This window comes from Armigeres subalbatus, chromosome 3 (genome assembly GCF_024139115.2).
Source record: "Armigeres subalbatus isolate Guangzhou_Male chromosome 3, GZ_Asu_2, whole genome shotgun sequence".
Lineage (NCBI taxonomy): Eukaryota > Metazoa > Arthropoda > Insecta > Diptera > Culicidae > Armigeres > Armigeres subalbatus.
The window spans coordinates 152,768,861-152,789,255 of NC_085141.1; the positions used below are offsets into that span (position 1 = coordinate 152,768,861).

General features: G+C 44.9%; 1 protein-coding gene across 1 annotated transcript in view; it reads left to right on the top strand.

The window, feature by feature from the left end:
• The window catches only part of LOC134221022 (COMM domain-containing protein 4), a 161,402-nt gene that overhangs the window by 112,451 nt on the left and 28,556 nt on the right, over positions 1–20,395 (top strand). The window lies entirely within an intron of this gene.

The window sequence follows — 20,395 nt, forward strand, 5'->3', positions numbered from 1 at the left end:
ATTGTACTACAGCCTCTTCAAGCACGTCGTATCGAGGGTGGTACCCGACATTAATTGTCCGTTTAACAGCTCATTTCACCAAGCACCTTTTTCGCCTTTGATGAACCCAAGGATATTCAATTCTATCTTTCCTTGCCACTCTATAACCCACCTCGACGAGTGCTTTCCTCTCGAGCATAAAATTCATTCATTTTAACAAGTCTTGAAGTGCTACTGCGAAACTCGGGAGCACGCCTCATTTGACTACTTTAGCTCATCAACTTCATCGAAGAGCGTCATAGCTAAGAAGGAGGAGAATGGTCAAAGTTAAAAGTTTTGCTAAAAACTGCGGGAGCTACACGTAGCAGCCCATAGTGTCCCTTTCTGCAATTAAACGATTGAACTGTGAGTAATTGATGGATGGGAAGATTTGTTCAGCTTCTTCTAGAGTTGTTTGCATTTGAAATATTGCAATTGATTCTTGTGCATGGATGGAAAATACGTTATCGGTGAAAAATAAAAGGGAGTTTCGTCTCGGTCACGGTTTGTGGTACCAAGATTTAAACGGGAAGATTAATTAATTTCTGTTGAATTGGTTTCCTAAACTCAGAAAGGAAGTTGCAACCCACGAATAGATGAAAGTTGAAGCATACTGGAACAAACTCATTAAGATAATGAGAGGTTCATTCAATAACTTTGCGAGTTTTAAATGGCGTGTCTGGTAGGGCATCACTTGTTTTTGTCTCTGTCACTTTTTCGGTGCAGTCACTGAAAAGTATTTTTTTAGATTTAGTAACTGAAGCCCCTTTTTCTCGTAAAAAGTCACAATATTCGAATATTTTGAACAAAATTTAGGGTTTTTTGTGTTCGGAATGAACCACTGCGTCTATTTCATTGAACTTTTGTAGTATACCCGTGTCATTTGTTTAGTGCATGTCTTTCTGCTCCATTTATATTGAGAAGAAATAAGGTACACAGGATTCTGCTTTCACACGATTTTTTTTCGCTCGTGTTTTTGATCGTGTGACTTCAATTTACTACCAAAATCTTTGCAACAAGTTTAAAAAAATCCTGAATAAAACAAAGAAAAATCACATGATAATTAATATGCGTTAAACATTCAGGATGAGTGCAAAATTGAGAAAAGGTAAACGTGTAAAAATAGAATCAAGTGTAGTTGTTTTTATTTAGATATTTTTTAAACTTAATGTGAGACCGAGGTACCGCTTTTTATACCCTTGTTTTTTGTACAGAGAACTGATTTCATTGCGTTTGGCATTTCGGAATCTCACCTTCAATTCTAATCAGTCAGAGGGTTCAGCAGATCCTCCAAATTCCTTACTTCCTAATTAATCAGCATTCTGGAGATTGGAGATTCATGTCGTCGGTTTCGAAATCAGCCTAAGATTGAGTAACGTTTTTATAATTTACTCCATTGACTCCATCCAAAAGGTGCAAAAGATGGGTCATCTAAAAGCAAATTATAGTCGTTCCATACTCATCCGACCGACCATCACTCATAAGTATTAACAATAATAGTAAGATCTAGAGCACAGTGTGATAGATCTTACTCCGTAATGCACCACGAGAAAGTGTCTACCCAGAAATACAGGTTTCGTTAACTGCCTGCCTAAATGTTTACGCCCCAGGCCATCCATCCCCTCAGTAGGGGTCGCCTGACACCGTATAGGATGCGGGATTAGGGACGACATATTGTCGGCTTTACTGTTGTACCGAGCCTGGCGATATGACCGGATGTACACCGTTACGTACTACTACTATTCATACTCCAGCGTAACGGGAAATTTAGGGTTTCGTTGGGTACATCGTCTTTGAATGGAAAAATATTGTTCAAACTTGGAGCTGTATGTACAGGGGTTAGACAAAAAGGTTGAGATAGGCAAAATTTTGTCGAAGTTCAAATCAACATAACTTTGCGTAGAATGATCCGATTTTGATGAAACCTGGACCGCCGGACGCAAAAACTCTTCTAGTATACTGTGGCCAGGCAAAACCTCAGATTGGCCCTTGGCCACCGGAAATGTTCCGGGTTTTCCGAGGGTATGTTAAACATGCATTTTTTTGCTTGTCCTTTTATTTGACGTTTAATGCCATCATGTTTAATATTTTCCCCAGAAACTAGAACTAATATGCTGACTAATGTTGGCTGAAGATCAAAAATCCGTTAGGTATACGCAGAGATATAACCTTTTTCGTGAAAACGGTACGGAATTGGCCATACACTCAGAATAAATGTCACTTTCGCAGAACACCTGGAATCTGTTACAAATTGGCCAGAAAGTCTTACATTCTTCAAAATATATCTTTGACAAAGATCCTATATTCATCGTCTTGGAAAAATATGAATTTTGACACCCATATATGCATGGTTCCAGATGGTGCCAAAACCGGCTCTTCCTGGAAATCCCTTGGAACCTGCTATAAGGGTGGCAGTGGACACTATCATTCTGGAAATGTTTCTGTAATCATCGTCTCGCAAATCCATGAAGTTAGATACTAATATTTTCATTATTACGATCTGTTACCACTTCATCATGCTCCCGGAGCCGTTTTTACGGAAATGACCATATCTCTGCGTAGTTTTGGTGGATTCTCGATCTACAGCCACCATTTGTCGGCATATTAGTTCTAGTTTTTGGAGAAAGCATAAAACACGATAAAAGTAAACGTCACATAAAATGACAAGCAGTGGAAAAAATGCATCTGGAGCATGCCCTCGGTAAACCCGGAACATCTCTGGTAGCCAATTTCAGGTTTTGTAGGGAGACAGTATACTAGAAGAGTGTCCGCTTCTGATGGTCCTAGTTTTATTAAAATCCTATTACTCTACGCAAAGTTATGCTGATTTGAATTTCGAAAAAATTTTACCTATCTTAACCTTTTTGTCTAACCCCTGTACTGCCGTTCTACACATAATTGTCCCATGTAAATAGGAAATCACAGCAAACATGGGACAAATATGCGTATGACGGCAGTGTACGTACAGTGTTAAAAAATGGTCCGCACAGCGATGGTTCAGATATAAAACCATTTATAAAACATTTTTAATGAATTAAAACAAACGTCACATTTGTTAAAGAAAAAGCACAGAGAACAGACGTTCATCTTCATTCGTGCGGTTGTGTAAAACTTTGCACTGGTGTACTGTACCAAATATCGCGACAGATTTCCCATACCGGGAATTTTGGCCAAGCTTTTGCCACCATTGTTAACCAATTTTCGTGTTAACATCGGAATTTTTCTGTCATAACTGTCATCGTCATAACTGTTGACAGACAACATATGTGGTCATTCTGACATTTGCCATTCGTGTGCTATATAAGCACGATCTTGTTGTATCCATTTCCGAATCATATAGAAGTCTTTGTTTCGTTTTACAGAGAATACACTTTTTTGTCAAGTGAAAACCCACTCCAAAGTATTTTTTTGGTCATTTGCTTAGTGTTATAAACTGAAGTAAAACGATCGAAATGGTGAGCGCATTACGTATTTACAAAGCAAATTTACTTTATTTTGTGATTCATAATTGAATGCCACCGTAGGGCAAGGATATTATCGATAATTTAGTAATCTCCCTTCGATCATTTAGTAGTTTGTCAATAACTCATTCCAGAGGCTAATATTCAAAATGTGTTGTCATTTAGTCTAAGTTACTGCTACTAGCTCTATAGCTCCGTTATTAGTGAAATTAGAACAACGAACTGTTAGGTAGATTTATAGATAAACCTTTGCACTAGAAGTCCATCAAACAACACATTTTGAAATTTAGTCTCTGGAATGAGTTATCGACAAACTACTAAATGATCGAAGGCAGATTACTAGATCGATAACATCCTTGCCGTAGGAGTCGCAGTTTAACTATTATTTTCAGTTTTTAAAAAGGCTACTTATTTCGGTTGTCGGCATCCCGGTGATTATCATAAAATCAACCCTTAACGAAATTGTTAATAAAAATAAAACAAATCTCTCCACTAGTTATTAGCTGATGTCTATTGGCTTCCATTGGTATGCAAATGGTTTTATATCCGAACATTGTGCTATTGGACGAAAGCTATGGACCAAAAACAAAAGGGTGCCGACAGCCGACCACCTTCCCCTACTTGTAATCCCTAAATAAGATTTCTTGAAAACTCTGCATGCGCCAGATTTAAAAAAAATGACAGATCTTTGTTTAATGAACAAATTTTATAAAAACCCCTCAGCACAGAGAAACAGACGTCTCGCTAAAACGTATGTTCCATCGTTAAACTTTTTGACGGTGGATTCATTTTTTTGTAGCTGGTCAATCGGCCACAGTTGGCGCTTCCATCGATTTTGCTTAAGTTTGACTTTGTGCACCGTCGCCACCTGATTGTCGCTTGGCCACACACAGTGAATTTAGCATTGGGCGATAACGTTTCCGTGACGATGTTTTTGAATGCATTTTGTTCTAAGTGGGACGTCTGTTTCTCTCCCTGTCCACGGATGATGGGGTCAACGTTGATAAGTCAAGTGTCTGCATATTGTTAAAATTGTGAAATATTTTGTTCTTTTATAGAATATTTTGTAAAAAAAGAATCGGGTGTATATAGAAAATAATTAAACACTTGATATATCATACCTCCATGCAATTACTTAGAGAAGATGTCGCATGATCTAACAACATCTTCTTGAGTATATGCTGCGGAGGTTCCGGCAGGGTCTAGTACCAGTCTTAACTAACAAAATACTACTACAAAAGGCTGGGAAGCAAACGATCATCCATTGCACCAATTGTAGTTCATAGTTCAGTATACAGTAAGTAGTGAATTAGTTGACTACCTTATAACACAGTAAATGACCGATAGGGAATGAATTCATGATCAGCGCTAGACGGTAAAACAAGAGATAGAGTCACGTTTAACTGAGACCTTAGCCACTTATGTACATGAGAATAGACCATATCTCGCTTAACTTTTCAAAAGGACCTAAGTAACATTTTTTTCATGAATTAATTTGAATAACGCAATCAACAGAATAACATGAAAGGTTTTGATTGCAGTACTCAAATTAATTCATGAAAAAAATGTTACTTAGGTCCTTTTGAAAAGTTAAGCGAGATATGATGCTTTCATCCACTATCCTTTTCTCTACATTACTAATATGTAGTTTGACCACCTAAGGTCGTGAGGAGGATCAATCAATGTCTTTTTAAGCCCATCATCAAATGGAAGCTCACGAAATGGTTTGAAATCTTTACTTCCTGAATCTAGTTCCGAGACGATGATGATGCTATGCAAGGCCATCATAAGTCCACAAAGATAGTATTAGGCGTTTTCTTGGAACATGGCTCAAAATATGTAGTTGTTAAAATAGCAGGCTCAATTTTTTTAAAAAAATTTAGTGAACGGTTCTGAACTGTGGCCCATTTTGACTTTCTTTTAATCCAGAACCCTAAAAAATCTGATTGCGAATTAAAATCCTCTAGCGGATAATTTAAGCCACATTGACTAATTAAATGTATTTCAGCGCTAGGAACATAAGTTGAAACAGATACACTTTTTGGTATTTCATCGTAAATTTCTTCTTTCGTGCTGTTACTTTGTATTTTTGCCTTTCTCGTATACTAAGTATACGTGAAGGCTATATGATCACTCCAAAACCAAACTTTTGATAGAAGGCTCCGGAACCCATAGTGTTATATACCAATCGACTCAGCTCGACGTATTGAGGTGATGTCTATTTGTGCGTATTATTTTTTTATAGAGGTATGAAGGCAAATCTGCTACAGACACCTGAAATTATCAATCAGGGGGTGGGGTTGGCGCGGAAGGCCAGCCCGCCGGACACACTAAACCCACCCAAGCAACAGAAGGTTACTTGAGTTACCCCTCTACTACTATCCTGGTTCCCCCAGGAACTGCCTCCCAGCATTATTTCTGGGGGATAGGCAGTACTTAATGTACTCGCTCATTCACGCTCACACAGGTACTCATCCCGTATGAGTCTTACTTGGGTGCTCTCTCTCTAACACACCCTCTGACACACCCTGACACTCTTTCTGACGCACCATATGAGTCTTATTTGGATGCTCACCACTGACATACCATGTGAGACTAACTTGGATGCTCACACTACCACCTGATTCACGCTCTAGCACACAAATCTGAGACTTTTTGGGTGCTCACTCTAGCACACCCTGTCACTCCTCCTGACAAACGCTCTGACACGCCATGTGGGACTTACTTAGGTTCTCACTTCTGACATGCCATGCGAGTCTGACTTGGGTGCTCACCTCTAACATGCCACGCGAGTCTGACTTGGATGCTCACTCTAATCACCTTTGCCATGCGTCGAGGTGTCGATAGCGATAGGTACCAACAGTTCTACGCTACGACCCTCCTACCTAGGCATATGCAGTCCATATTAACACCTATGCGGTCACTCTTCTGCCATGCTTCGTGATGGCGACTGCGGTTGCCACCCGCTGGGACACTCTAATCTCGACATGTGCAAACCTCTCATTCACTTCCCCGTGCTCAGCCTGTTTCCGCTCTAACTAACCAATCACAAGTTAGCCATGCTTGTCATGTTTAGCCAAGTTTAGCCATGCAAGCTGCAGGCAATCTGAGTGGTTGCAGTCGAAACTGCGTTCCACTTCTCCACCGCTTGGCACATCCTCTGGATAAGGGTATCCGGGGTTATGTCCCGAACGCAAACGTCTAGCATAGCTCTTGTTTCGACGTCGAAATGAGGACATACGAACAGTATGTGCTCTGCAGTTTCGTCAAAACCTGGGCAGTCAGGACAGACGGGGCTCTCCGCGTGCCTAAACCTGTGGAGGTACTGCCGGAAGCAGCCATGGCCTGACAGGAATTGTGTCACATGGAAGTGAACTTCCCCATGGAGTCTCTCCACCCAGCTCTATATGTTAGGTATCAGCCGGTGGGTCCACCTACCTTTAGAAGAGTTATCCCTCTCGCGCTGCCATCTGGCAACCGAAGTCACCCTGATGCGTTTGCGGGCTCCTCTGGTGCCACGTAGCTCGAAACACTCCTCGTCTTCCCGGATGACCAGCCCAACTGGCATCATGCTTGCAATCACGCATGCTGCATCGTGTAATATCGTGCGGTAGGCAGATATCTTTCTGAGACACATTAAGCGGTACGTGCTCTCCAGCTTCCGCAGGTAACTGGTTACCCCCAGAGCTCTCGCCCAGGACGGGCCGCCGTACCTAAGAATAGATACGGCAACGCCTGTCAGTAGCCTACGTCTACTGGCACACACCTTCGAACTGTTGGACATCATCCTCGATAATGCCGCAACAGCAGTCGAAGCCCTCTTGCACGCGTAGTCAACATTGCTGGCGAAGGTCAGCTTTTCGTCTATTACGACCCCAAGGAGCTTCAAACTCCGCTTTGATGCGATCGCGACTTCACCCACGTGAATCACTGCATGTTGAACCGACTCGCGGTTGTTGACCATAACCACCTCCGTCTTATGTTGAACGAGCTGTAGGTCTCTAGCGCTCATCCAACCCTCCACCGTGCTGATCGCGTGTGCTGCGATCAGTTCTACCTCGGGAATTGACTCCCCGTAGACCTCCAAGGTTACGTCATCTGCGAAACCGACGATCTTAACACCAGGAGGGAACTTTAGCTTCAGAACACCGTCATACATAAGGTTTCATAGTACCGGGCCCAGTATTAAACCTTGCGGAACTGCTGCGGTAATAGGTACGCTTCTCTGACCGGCATCGGTCTCGTATAATAGTACACGGTTCTGGAAATAGCTTTCCAAAATCCGGTACAGGCCCACCGGCAGGCTAAGCCGGTGTAACGAGAGTGCGATGGCATCCCAGCTTGCGCTGTTGAATGCGTTCTTCACATCAAGTATCACTAACGCACAGTATCGAATACCTCGCCTTTTCTGTTGGATCGCTATCTCGGTAGTCTTTACCACCGAGTTAATAGCGTCCAACGTTGACTTACCCTTGCGAAAACCGAACTGGTTGTTAGACAAGCCGTTCGTACCCTCTGTGTACGGGGTCAGCCTGTTGAGGATGATCCTCTCTAGCAACTTGCCGTCGTGTCTATAAGGCAGATTAGTCTATGCGCCGATGGGTCGCCTGGCGGCTTTCCGGCCTTCAGCAACAACACCGTTGTCTTTTCCATCTTTCGGGGAATCTACACTCATCTAGGCATCTTTGTATAGCTAGCCTGAGCATTTTCGGGTTCGCTATGATTGCTGCCTTGAGAGCGCTGTTCGGAACTCCATCAGGCCCGGGAGCTTTGTTCGTTACCAGGGATTTGGCCACCGCGAGTAACTCTTCGTTCGTCACCGGAGCCACCATTTCGGCCGCACCCATATTGCCTTGTGGTGGAGGATGCCAGGGACTTGTGGCTCGAGACGGGAATAGTACCTCGATAATCCTCGCCAACCTATCCGGGGACCGTTCAAGGGGTGAAGAGCTCCCTTTGGTTTTGGCCATCACTATCCTGTAGGCGTCACCCCAGGGATTTGCGTTGGCTCCTTCCCATAGGTTGTCGAAACACGCTCTCTTACTCCTCTTGATGGCCTTGTTAAAGGCCAGCTTCATAGCTCGAAACACTTCACGGCGGTCCGCTTTTTCATCCTCGGTGCGGGCACGTTGCATCCTTCGTCTAGCCTTGATGCAGGTTGATCGAAGGGCCGCAATCTCGGGACTCCACCAGTATACCGGCCGTCTGCCATTTTTCGGCAGGGCTTTCCTCGGCATGGTGGTGTCACACGCGCTGATAGGACAGCTACCAACGCATCCTTAGCTTAGACCTTCAGTGTTGGCTTCCAGTCCCAGGGCTGCGGTGAAAACTTCGCTGTCGAAGTGATTGGTTCTTCACCCCCGGACCTGACAGGGATCCCCGGACCTCGGATGTTGCACGCCATAGTTGATCTTAAAGCGAATTGCTAGATGATCACTATGGGTGTAACCCTCGTCCACCCTCCAGTCCAAGTCTGGTGCCAGACCAGGACTGACAAACGTTACGTAAATCTAGTAACGCTTGACCCCTTCGATTGGTGCAGCGACTGCCCCACTCCACTGCTCAAGCGTTGAAATCTCCTGCTATGACGACCGGCTTACGACCCACTAGGTCAGACGATAGCCTATCTATCATCTGGTTGAACTGTTCTAATGGCCACCTTGGTGGGGCATAGCAGCTACAATAGAACACACCATTGATCTTAGCTATCGTGACATCCTCAGCAGAGGAGTGTACCACCTCTTGGATCGGGTACCGTCCCGTCGTGCAAATAGCCGCCATCCTAGACCCGTCCGCCACTCAATTGCTGTTATCGACAGGGACGTTGTACGGGTCGGACAGGAGGGCGACATCAGTCCTCGACTCCGAGACCGACTACCACAACAGCTGCTGGGCAGTTACACAATGGTTAAGATTCAGCTGTGTTACTTGCACGGCTTTTTCTTATTTTTCTCTCTGATGGGACACGAAGACCCACCCATAACGTGGTTACAGGCTTGCTTTTTGCTGGCGCAGATAAGGCAGTTTGGTGCCTTTTCACATTCATGCGCCTTGTGCCCTTCCTCACCACAACGACGACCAAGGTTGCTGCGGTCTGGGCCCTTACAGTTGTAGGACTTGTGTCCCAACTCTAAGCACCGATAGCAGCTGTCCACTGAAGGCGGCTGGAGTTTGCCACTGGGCATACTGACCAGCCGATCTTCAACTTCCCTCGCTCCATAACCTTTTTGGCTTCCGCAACCGGTAACCTAAGGTAGGCTACGTGCGTGTCAGCTAGCGGCAGAGACGACGTCATCCGCGTTCGTGACCTCGTCCAGTTACTTGCACTGGAGGGGTCACTTCCACCCCAACGACCTCACCTCGGCGTCGTCACCCAAGACCTCTTGGGCCAGCTTCCTGTAGTCAGTCCCACTAGCCTGCGCTCCGCGTTTCAGAACCAAGATCATTTCACCGGTCTTGGTGCGTCTGACGGTTGCACGTCGTTTGGCTTTGCTCTGAGCGCCTTCGCCGGTTTGCTGCCTGAGCCGTTTCGGGTTAGGCGCAGTCAATCGCCTCTTGGGCCATGATTGCTCCTCCAAGGAAGGAGAAGGCATCGGTTTGAGCACCTTTGTCGGCCTTCTCTCTTCCCACCACCCGCCTGATAAATGCATCCTGTTCTTGTCTTGCGACTCGAACAGCCTGGCGAAGCATCCGAAGGTTCTGTTTCAGTTCCTTACTGATGTTCTGCTTTGCGTTCGCGAACTCGACGATATCATCGAGTTGCTTGGCGACCACCCGCTAGTTGCAGCCTTCGCCGCTCCGCTCTCCGCCTCCCTGGGAGGAGACCTCACCAAACCCCCCTTGGCAAAGGGGTCTACCACCTCCATGCTTAACGCATCATCGAAAGAATTATTTTGTTTTGTTTCACTCATTGTAAATGGGTCCCCCTTTTGGCTGCCGTCGAATCCTACTGGAGTAGTCGCCTTTTATGATCCCATGGTTATCTTTGCATGCCTTACGACATGCAGGGAGGCCATGCAAGGGTTGACACTTACGTGTTCAGATCCAGATCAGTGCAAGTTAGGAAAGGGCATCTGAACCTACTCCCACCCAACAGGCAAAGCTTGGTGGCAGGATTGGACAGCGTGCTACAAGGCCCGCCACGGTTTTAGGGGACGGAAGACAGCCTAGCCATTAGCCCACTCGCCGTTTCGAATCAGTGTCACCTGGCTCTACTAAGAGAGTAGAATGTCAGACTGCCAACCTTAGCTTTCGTAATATTACTATATCCAAGACAAGGTCCGTTAACACTCGGCCAGAATGCCATAATCAGGTTGTTGCTGGCATTGATCCTGATGTGCCAATTGGCACTCCTTGGGCTCCTGTGCGCTTTGAGCGGCACACAGTCGCTTTCTTAGGACTTGCTTGCGGACACATGCAGCTTGTTGTAGAGGTTTAACACAGAGTCTATTATATAGAGTTACGCAAAGAGGATCTTCTTACACTTATTCTGAATGCTGTTCTTGTTATTCTATTTCTAACTTTCACTTTTGTTCAACCCTTCAAGTGACTTCACGGGAGCGTCCTCTTCTAAAGCTTTTTAATTCGATAACCTAGTCACCCACAGAGTGCAAACACGTGAGTTTCTTGTTGCTACTTTATTGGGGAATATATTGATGTTTTTTAAAGCTGTTTCTAGATCAAATCTAATACATTTTAATTCATGCGTTTTAATTCGCCATAATAATCATTAGGCGATAACAATACTTTCGCCTCACCAACAAGCATTTGTTTACTTTGCTCGATAGGTAGACGGTTTGACAGTTCAATAGGTAGATTTGGCTTCACTCTTTGCGCAACTCTATATATAATAGACTCTGGTTTAACAGAGCCCGCTGCCAAGCCCCATCACGTCCTAAAACACGCTAAAAACACTCACTCATAATTTCAGTTTTTTTTTGCACGAGAAAGGCACCAACACCGCTAGGTGGATTAATCAGGTTTTTTTTTAGATATTCCTACAGGATAATCATTAGAATGCAGAATTGGCGGATCTACCAACCTCATGCTCGGGTAAATGATGTTTTGCTTAAGTTTCAACGATATGCTCCTGCAGGCTTCGGATTTCTCACTCACTCACGCGACAACAGATCGCTCCACCATCCATTTTATCCGGATATATTACAGTGCGATAAACTCCGGCACAACCGATGGTGCGAAAAATTGTTATCCCTCTTCCCATGTTTCGCGAAAATCAAATGCTGCTTACTTTGCTTCTCCGAACTGATTGCATACGACGATGTGCCACGATAAGTAGTAGGTTTATTACAGGAGTTTTTCTATATACTTTCAATCGGTTTGAATGGTGGCGTAGTTATAGTGGGCGCTCTACACATTTTAAAATTGTTTTAGGTTCGAATCCCGTCGCGGACCTGCATTTTTGTAAGTATGCTTTTAAAACTTATCTGGAGAAGTGGCGAGGTGGAGAATTTGGAGGCCCAAAATTAAATTATCCGGCAAGCCGGCGCTCGCGAAGTTAATCGCCCGCCTTTCTATCCGGATAAAATATTGTGTGAGAACACTTGCTCAAAGGAGAATATAGAAAAATTGCACTCAATCCTGGGTTTTTATTCATATGAGTGAGAATTCCGAAGCCTGTGCTCCTGCAATATTGACGATGCAGAAATCTCATTTTTTTGTATGGTCCTTCGGCTCTCGCCAAACCATAGAGACACCCAAAGGTTTGTGTTTCCAACCTAATTACAACCAATTCGGCACCAACATTTCAAAAGGGCGAAGCTGATTTTGTAAACAAGAGCTTCTCACGTCTCTGGTGGGCGAATTAAATGAAAGAAGAGGATTCGATGCTTCCATCAGTTGTATTGGATTGCGTGGGTGGGCTTATATTAACCCACCAGCGACGTGAGAAGCTTTTGTTTACAACAGCAATTACGCCCTTTTGAAATGTTGGTGCTGAATTTTTTTGACCAACAAGCAGATCCGACAAACTTCGTTTCTTCAAAAATTTCTTGTTCATTTGTATGGGAGCTCCATTTTCCAAAGAGGGGAAGGGTCTCGAATCATCTTAACCCGTTTCGGCCCGGGCTACGATTTCAAATTATAAAATCCGCCGTTCTCTTGTTTTTCCACCGATTTGCATCAAATTTGGAGGAAAGATGCATTAAATCCTATATTTTTGTGTAGATGTATTGATTTGCAGATTGGGGACGGTTTTACCGAGGGGGTCCCCTGGGTCAAATGGGTGCAAAAATAGGTCATCTTCCTTTTAATCGTAGATAACTAGTAGTAAATGCTCTCGATAATGATGCAATCGTTTTTATTTATCACTTTGCAATAGTGGACCTATAAAATCCGGTTACAGATGTTCCGGGAACCTGGATTCCCCAGGGAAGTGGTCACCTTTTGGTTGATTCTGAAAACCAGTACAATAGAAGGCATTTGCACAGCATCTGGGTACATTGGCCATTTTCGGAGGTTCCCTGGGATCCTGGTGTCCTCAGGAAAGTGGTCGCTTTTTGAGTGATTCTGAAACCCAGCTTGCGGCACATCAAACTTCATGATTTTGCAACACAAGTATAATAGAAGACATTTGCAGAGCATCTGTGCATATGAGCCACTTCCGGTGGTTCCCTGGGAACCTGGTGCCCTCAGGGACGTGGTAACTTTTTGATTGATTCTGAAACCCAGCTTGCGATACATCAAACTTCATGATTTTGCAACGCAAATACAATAGAAGACATCTGCAGAACATCTGAGCGCATTGGTCACTTCCGGAGGTTCTCTGGGAATATGATGCACTCAGGGAAGTGATCACTTTGTGACTAGTTCTGAAATCCAGCTTGCGACACATTAAACTTCATGATTATGCAGCACAAATACAATAGAAGGTCACTTCTGGAGGTTCCCTGGGAACCTGCTTTTCTTAGGAAAGTGTTCACTTTTTGATTGATTCTGAAACCCAGCTTGCGACACATCAAACTTCATGATTCTGCAACGCAAATACAATAGAAAACATTTGCAGAACATCTGAGCGCATTGGCCACTTCCGGAGGTTTCCTGGGAACCTGATGTCCTCAGGGGAGTGGTCACTTTTTGAGTATTTCTGAATCCCAGCTTGCGACACATCAAACTTCATGATTTTGCAACACAAATATAACAGAAGACATTTGCAGATTATCTGTGCACATTAGCCACTTTTGGAGGTTCCCTGGTAACCAGGTGCCCTCAGGAAAGTGATCACTTTTTGATTGATTCTGAAACCCAGCTTGCGACTCATCGAACTGAAGTTTTATTACGTGATTACGCAATGCAAATACAATGGAACACATCTTCAGAACATCTGAGCACATTGTCCTTTTCTTGAGATTCACTGGGAACCTCCAAAGGAAGTGCCCACATTTTGAATGGTTCTGAAATCCAGCTCGCGACACATCAATCTTCATGATTTTTCAACACAAATAAAATAGAAGACATTTAGAATGCATCTGAGCGCAATGGCCACTTTCGGAGGTTCCCTGGGAACCTGGTGCCCTAAGGGAAGTGCCCATTTTTTGCATGGTTCTGAAATCCAGCTCGCGACACATCAATTTTCATGATTTTTCAACAGAAATAAAATAGAAGACATTTACAGTGCGGTGGTGGTGGTGGCAGAACTGTACATCCGCCTGAAACGTGAAGCAACAAAAGTTGGACTGGAGGTGAATGCGTCAAAGACAAAGTACATGCTTGTGGGCGGAACCGAGCGCGACAGGGCCCGCCTGGGCCCGCCTGGGAAGCAGTGTTACGATAGACGGGGATACCTTCGAGGTGGTCGAGGAATTCATCTACTTCGGATCCTTGCTAACGGCTGACAACAATGTTAGTCGTGAAATACGAAGGCGCATCATCTGTGGAAGTCGGGCCTACTACAGGCTCCAGAAGAAACTGCGGTCGAAAAAGATTCGCCACCGCACCAAATGTGTCATTTCAAGACGCTTATAAGACCGGTTGTCCTCTACGGACATGAAACATGGACAATGCTCGAGGAGGACTTGAAAGCACTCGGAGTATTCGAGAGACGGGTGCTTAGGACCATCTTTGGCGGTGTGCAAGAAGACGGTGTGTGGCGGCGAAGAATGAACCGTGAGCTCGCCCAACTCTACGGCGAACCCAGTATCCAGAAGGTAGCTAAAGCCGGAAGGGTACGATGGGCAGGACATGTTGCAAGAATGCCGGACAGCAACCCTGCAAAGATGGTGTTCGCTTCCGATCCGGCAGGTACGAGACGGCGTGGAGCGCAGCGAGCGAGATGGGCAGACCAGGTGCAAAGCGACTTGGCGAGCGTGGGGCGTATCCGAGGATGGAGAGATGCGGCCTCGAACCGTGTATTGTGACGTCAAATTGTTGATTCAGTGTTATCTGTTTAGATGTTTACTAAATAAATGAATGAATGAACATTTACAGTGCATCTGAGCGCATTGGCCACTTTCGGAGGTTCCCTGGGAACCTGGTGCCCTAAGGGAAGTGGTCACTTTTTGAATCGTTCTGAAAACCAGTTTACAACACACATTTCATAGAAGGCATTTGACGAGCATCTGGGCCATATTGGCCAATTGGAGGTTCCCTGGAAACCTACTGCATTTCACATTTTGGGTGGTTATGAAACCCAGCTTGCGAAACATCGAAATTGATGATTTTGTAACATAAATCAGTAGAAGGCATTTGCACATTTGCAGAGCATCTTGGGACATTAGGCTCATTCGCTAGAAACCTCCCCCCTAGGGAAGTGGTCACCGTTTGAATGGTCCTGAAACCCAACTTGCTATATATCATGGCATCACCACAGGCAAACAGACGTAACTCTTTATATAAATTGTTCGAAAAATTATCGTCATACCTTTTTCAGAAAACACTACTGCCATCTATTATCAGAATCGCGAGAAACACAGTCGACCATGATTATTTCCTATTTGACGTTTGCTCCTAACGCATACCTCTATATGAATCATCATCATCATCGTCATCAACACAAAATATTCAGCAGCATAGACACTAATCAAATGTCAAAGCGATTGAACACTAGCTCCTCTCTTGGCACAATCGCGTAACACAGATGAACTTCAAATCAACCGTTTAACACGTGAACGATGTTGAAATGAGAAGTGTTACGTCTGTTTGTCTGTGGCATCACTACATGATTTTACAACATGAATATAATAGACAACATTAGCAGAACAGCAAGACAAATTGAATACTTCTTGAGCTTCGCGGGATGCCTGTGCAGCCAGAAAAGTGATAACTTTTTTATGGTTCTCCAGCTTGCGACATATCAAATTCCTCCTGAAACCTGGGGTGACATTGTGCATCTCGAATCGAATCACTCGATTCGTATGTTTTTGGATTCGTTTCGAAAAAATCGCGGCATTATGTATTTCGTTCGATTTCATTCAGTCGCAGTACAAGATTTCGAATGGTGTTGTACTAGTTCAATCGATTATGTTCTGTCAAACGAAATGTAAACAGAGAGAATAAGAGATAGCTGTCTCCGTGTTTAGTATGCCGCCCGCTGGAGAGACAACCTTCAGCGCATGGCGATTGTGAGTAAACAGAGAGAATAAGAGTAGTTTCATCTGCGTGCAGCATGTTGCCTGTTAGAAAGGCATCCTACAGGGCATGAATTGGCAGTTAATTTATAAACAAGCAAATTGTGCTCAATAAAGTCAAGTCAATAAAGTCAATAAAGTCAAAGCAATATTATTTATTGAGCAGTCCCAGCAAACACAAGATCGTATTTCATAGCGAATAAGTGTACAAAGTGGAGGCCATATATGTGCACTTTACATGCAGTCAAATGGAGGAATGCGCCTATATCGCCTCCACCTTGTACACTTATTCGCTAGCATATGCGATTTTGTGTTGGCTGGGGTTGCAACCATTATGTTTTGTAAATTGAGATATTGTTATGGCAATCCCATTCGTATCAACAGATGCGTATTTCGTTTTCTACTAAGTTTTATGATTATTCCAGTGTATGCCACAGATCCAATTCTGAGCTAAATAATTTAAAGCTAAAGAAGGATTCGATAATAAATTACTTTGATGTTTCCATATGTTTTAGTTAAATGCACTTGGGTCATCTCATGCGGGTTTTTTTATTTAGCTCATCTGTTTTACGTAGATTTTGGAATATACAACACATTGTTACGCAGATTTTCTTCGTAGATTTTTCACGCGATTTATCGAAATCGTCAAAAAATACGTGAAAACTGCAAAAAACCGATTTTAGTTGAAGTCGTTTTTACGCGGATTTCGGGATAATTAGAGATTGTTTATTGCCTGGAAACTATAAAAGTAGGTATACTATTTTTAGACTAAGGCCGAAGTGACCTGTGCGGTATGTAAGAGTCTTCTCCATTCGGCTCGGTCCATGGCAACACGTCGCCAGCCACGCAGTCTACGGAGGGTCCGCAAGTCATCTTCCACCTGATCGATCCACCTTGCCCGCTGCGCACCTCGCCTTCTTGTGCCCGTCGGATCGTTGTCGAGAACCATTTTCACCGGGTTATTGTCCGACATTCTGGCTACGTGCCCGGCCCACCGCAGTCGTCCGATTTTCGCGGTGTGAACGATGGATGGTTCTCCCAACAGCTGATGCAACTCGTGGTTCATTCGCCTCCTCCATGTACCGTCCGCCATCTGCACCCCACCATAGATGGTACGCAGCACTTTCCTTTCGAAAACTCCGAGTGCGCGTTGGTCCTCCACGAGCATCGTCCAGGTCTCGTGTCCGTAGAGGACTACCGGTCTAATGAGCGTTTTGTAGATGGTCAGTTTGGTACGGCGGCGAACTCTATTCGATCGAAGCGTCTTGCGGAGTCCAAAGTATGCACGATTTCCAGCCACTATACGCCTTCGAATTTCTCTGCTGGTATCATTTTCGGCAGTCACCAGTGAGCCCAAGTACACAAATTCTTCTACCACCTCGATTTCATCACCACCGATGCCAACTCGCGGTAGGTGGCTCACATTGTCTTCTCTTGAACCTCTTCCTATCATGTACTTCGTCTTCGACGTGTTGATGACTAGTCCGATCCGCTTGGCTTCCCTCTTCAGTCTGATGTAGGCTTCCTCCATCTTCTCAAAGTTACGTGCCATAATATCTATGTCGTCGGCGAAGCCAAATAGCTGGACGGACTTATTGAAAATTGTGCCACTCGTGTTAATCCCTGCTCTTCGTATTACTCCTTCCAAAGCGATGTTGAATAGCAGACACGAAAGACCATCACCTTGCCGTAACCCTCTGCGGGTTTCGAAGGGGCTCGAGAATGCCCCTGAAACTCGAACTACGCACATCACCCGATCCATCGTCGCTTTGATCAACCGTGTCAGTTTATCCGGAAATCCGTTTTCGTGCATTAGCTGCCATAGCTGGTCCCGTTCGATTGTATCATATGCGGCTTTGAAGTCGATGAATAGATGATGTGTGGGCACGTTGTATTCGCGGCACTTCTGCAGTACTTGGTGAATGGCGAACACCTGGTCCGTGGTGGAGCGTTCGCCCATAAAACCCGCCTGGTACTGCCCCACGAACTCCCTTGCAATTGGTGCTAGTCGACGGCATAAAATTTGGGAGAGTACCTTGTAGGCGGCGTTCAGCAATGTGATTGCGCGGTAGTTGCTACAATCCAGCTTATCGCCCTTTTTGTAGATGGGACACACGACACCTTCCATCCACTCCTGCGGCAAAACTTCCTCCTCCCAAATCTTGGTAATGACCCAGTGCAGCGCTCTAGCCAGTGCCTCACCACCGTGTTTATATAGCTCTCCTGGTAGTTGGTCAACCCCAGGGGCTTTGTTGTTCTTCAGCCGGCCAATCTCCTCCTGGATTTCCTGGAGATCCGGGGCCGGTAGATTTATGTCCTGCGCGCGTTCCCTAGGTCCATCACCATACCGCCATCTTCGTCTGCCACATCGCCATTCAGGTGCTCTTCGTAGTGCTGCTGCCACCTTTGGATCACCTCACGCTCGTTCGTAAGAAGGTTCCCGTTTATGTCCTTGCACATATCAGGCTGTGGCACGTGGCCCTTACGTGAACGGTTCAACTTCTCATAGAACTTTCGTGTGTTATTAGTGCGGTACAGTTGCTCCGTCTCTTCACGGTCTCGATCTTCCTGCTGACGCTTTTTCCTCCGGAAGTTCCTCCGAGTTTTGTCTGTTCCGCGCCTGTTTATATCGTGCCTCATTCGCCCTCGTGCGGTTTTGCAGTAATCTCGCCCATGCTGCATTCTTCTCTTCTACTAACTGCTCACATTCGCCGTCATACCAGTCGTTTCTCCGATCCGGGGGCACCGTGCCAAGTGCAGCGGTTGCGGTGCTACCAATGGCGGATCGAATATCTCTCCAGCCATCTTCAAGAGACGCTGCGCCTAGCTGCTCTTCCGTTGGGAGTGCCACTTCCAGCTGCTGCGCGTATTCTTGGGCTAGCCTACCGTCTTGTAGCCGCCCAATATTAAGCCGCGGCGTCCGACTTCGACGCGTGTTGTACACCGTCGAGAGCTTTGAGCGCAGGCAAACTGCAACGAGGTAGTGGTCGGATTCAATATTCGCACTGCGGTAAGTGCGGACGTTCGTGATGTCGGAGAAGAATTTACCGTCGATTAGAACGTGGTCGATTTGGTTTTCCGTTTCTTGGTTAGGTGATCTCCATGTGGCCTTGTGGATAAGTAGGTATACTAATGACATTCTTTTCCTCAAGAGACAATAATAAAACATTTATTCTCTTCTCGTAGAGAAATAATAACAAATATAATTAAAAACTTTCAGCAAGAAATAACTCTCGAACAACATTCGAAAGCTATAAAGGTGACGAGTGTTTTTCACTCGACTTGAGTCGTTTTTCAGTGTGCTATCGAGTTTCCATAATACCAAAACATCTCGTTATGCTGGTACCTCCTCGAGCATACTCGAACGATGAGTCGTTTTCGAGATCGAATCAAAACCCGTAATGCCAAACATGATCGACTCGATAGAATTACGTTCGAATCGAGATGCACAATGCCACCCCTGGTGTCTTCAGGTAAGCGGACATTGTTTCGAAGGTGGGTTTGAAAGCTATATAGCAATATATCAAATTTCATGGTTTTGTAACACAGATTCAATGAAAAATACCTACGCAGCATCTCGATATATTGGCCACTAATGTTTACCGGTAAATTTGCGATATGATATTTTGAGGCCTCCCTTAACCGTGCGATAAGATGCGCAGCTCCAAAGCAAGACCATGCTGAACAAAGCTGGGTTAGATTCCCAGTCCGATCCAGGAAAGGATGCTCCGAAGCTCACACTAAATTATTTGAAGAAAACAAAATCATTCAGGTTGATGTATCGTAAGCTGTTTTTCAGAACCATTGGGCATCAGGTTCCCAAGGAACTCCCGGAAGTGGCCGATATACCCAGATACTGTGCAAATGCCTTCTATTGTATTTGTGTTGCAAAGTAATGAAGTTTGATGTATCACAAGTTGGGTCTCAGAACCACTCAAAAAGTGACCACTTCCCTGAGGTTCCCAGGGAACCTTCGAAAATGGCCGATGTGCCTAGATGCCGTGGAAATGCCTTCTATTGTATCTGTGTTGCATAATCATTAAGTTTGATGTGTCGCAAGCTGGATTTCAGAATCACTCTAAAAGTGGCCACTTCCCTGGGGGCATCAGGTTCCCAGAGAACCTCCGGAAGTGACCAATGCGCTCAGATGTTCTGCAAATGTCTTCTATTGTGTTTGTGTTGCAAAGTCAGTTTGATGTGTCACAAGCTGGGTTTTAGGACCACTCAAAAAGTGATCACTTCCCTGGGGGCATCAGGTTCTCAAGGAAATTCGGAAGTGGCCAATGTGCCCAGATGTTCTGTAAATGTCTTCTATTGTATTTGTGTTGAAAAATC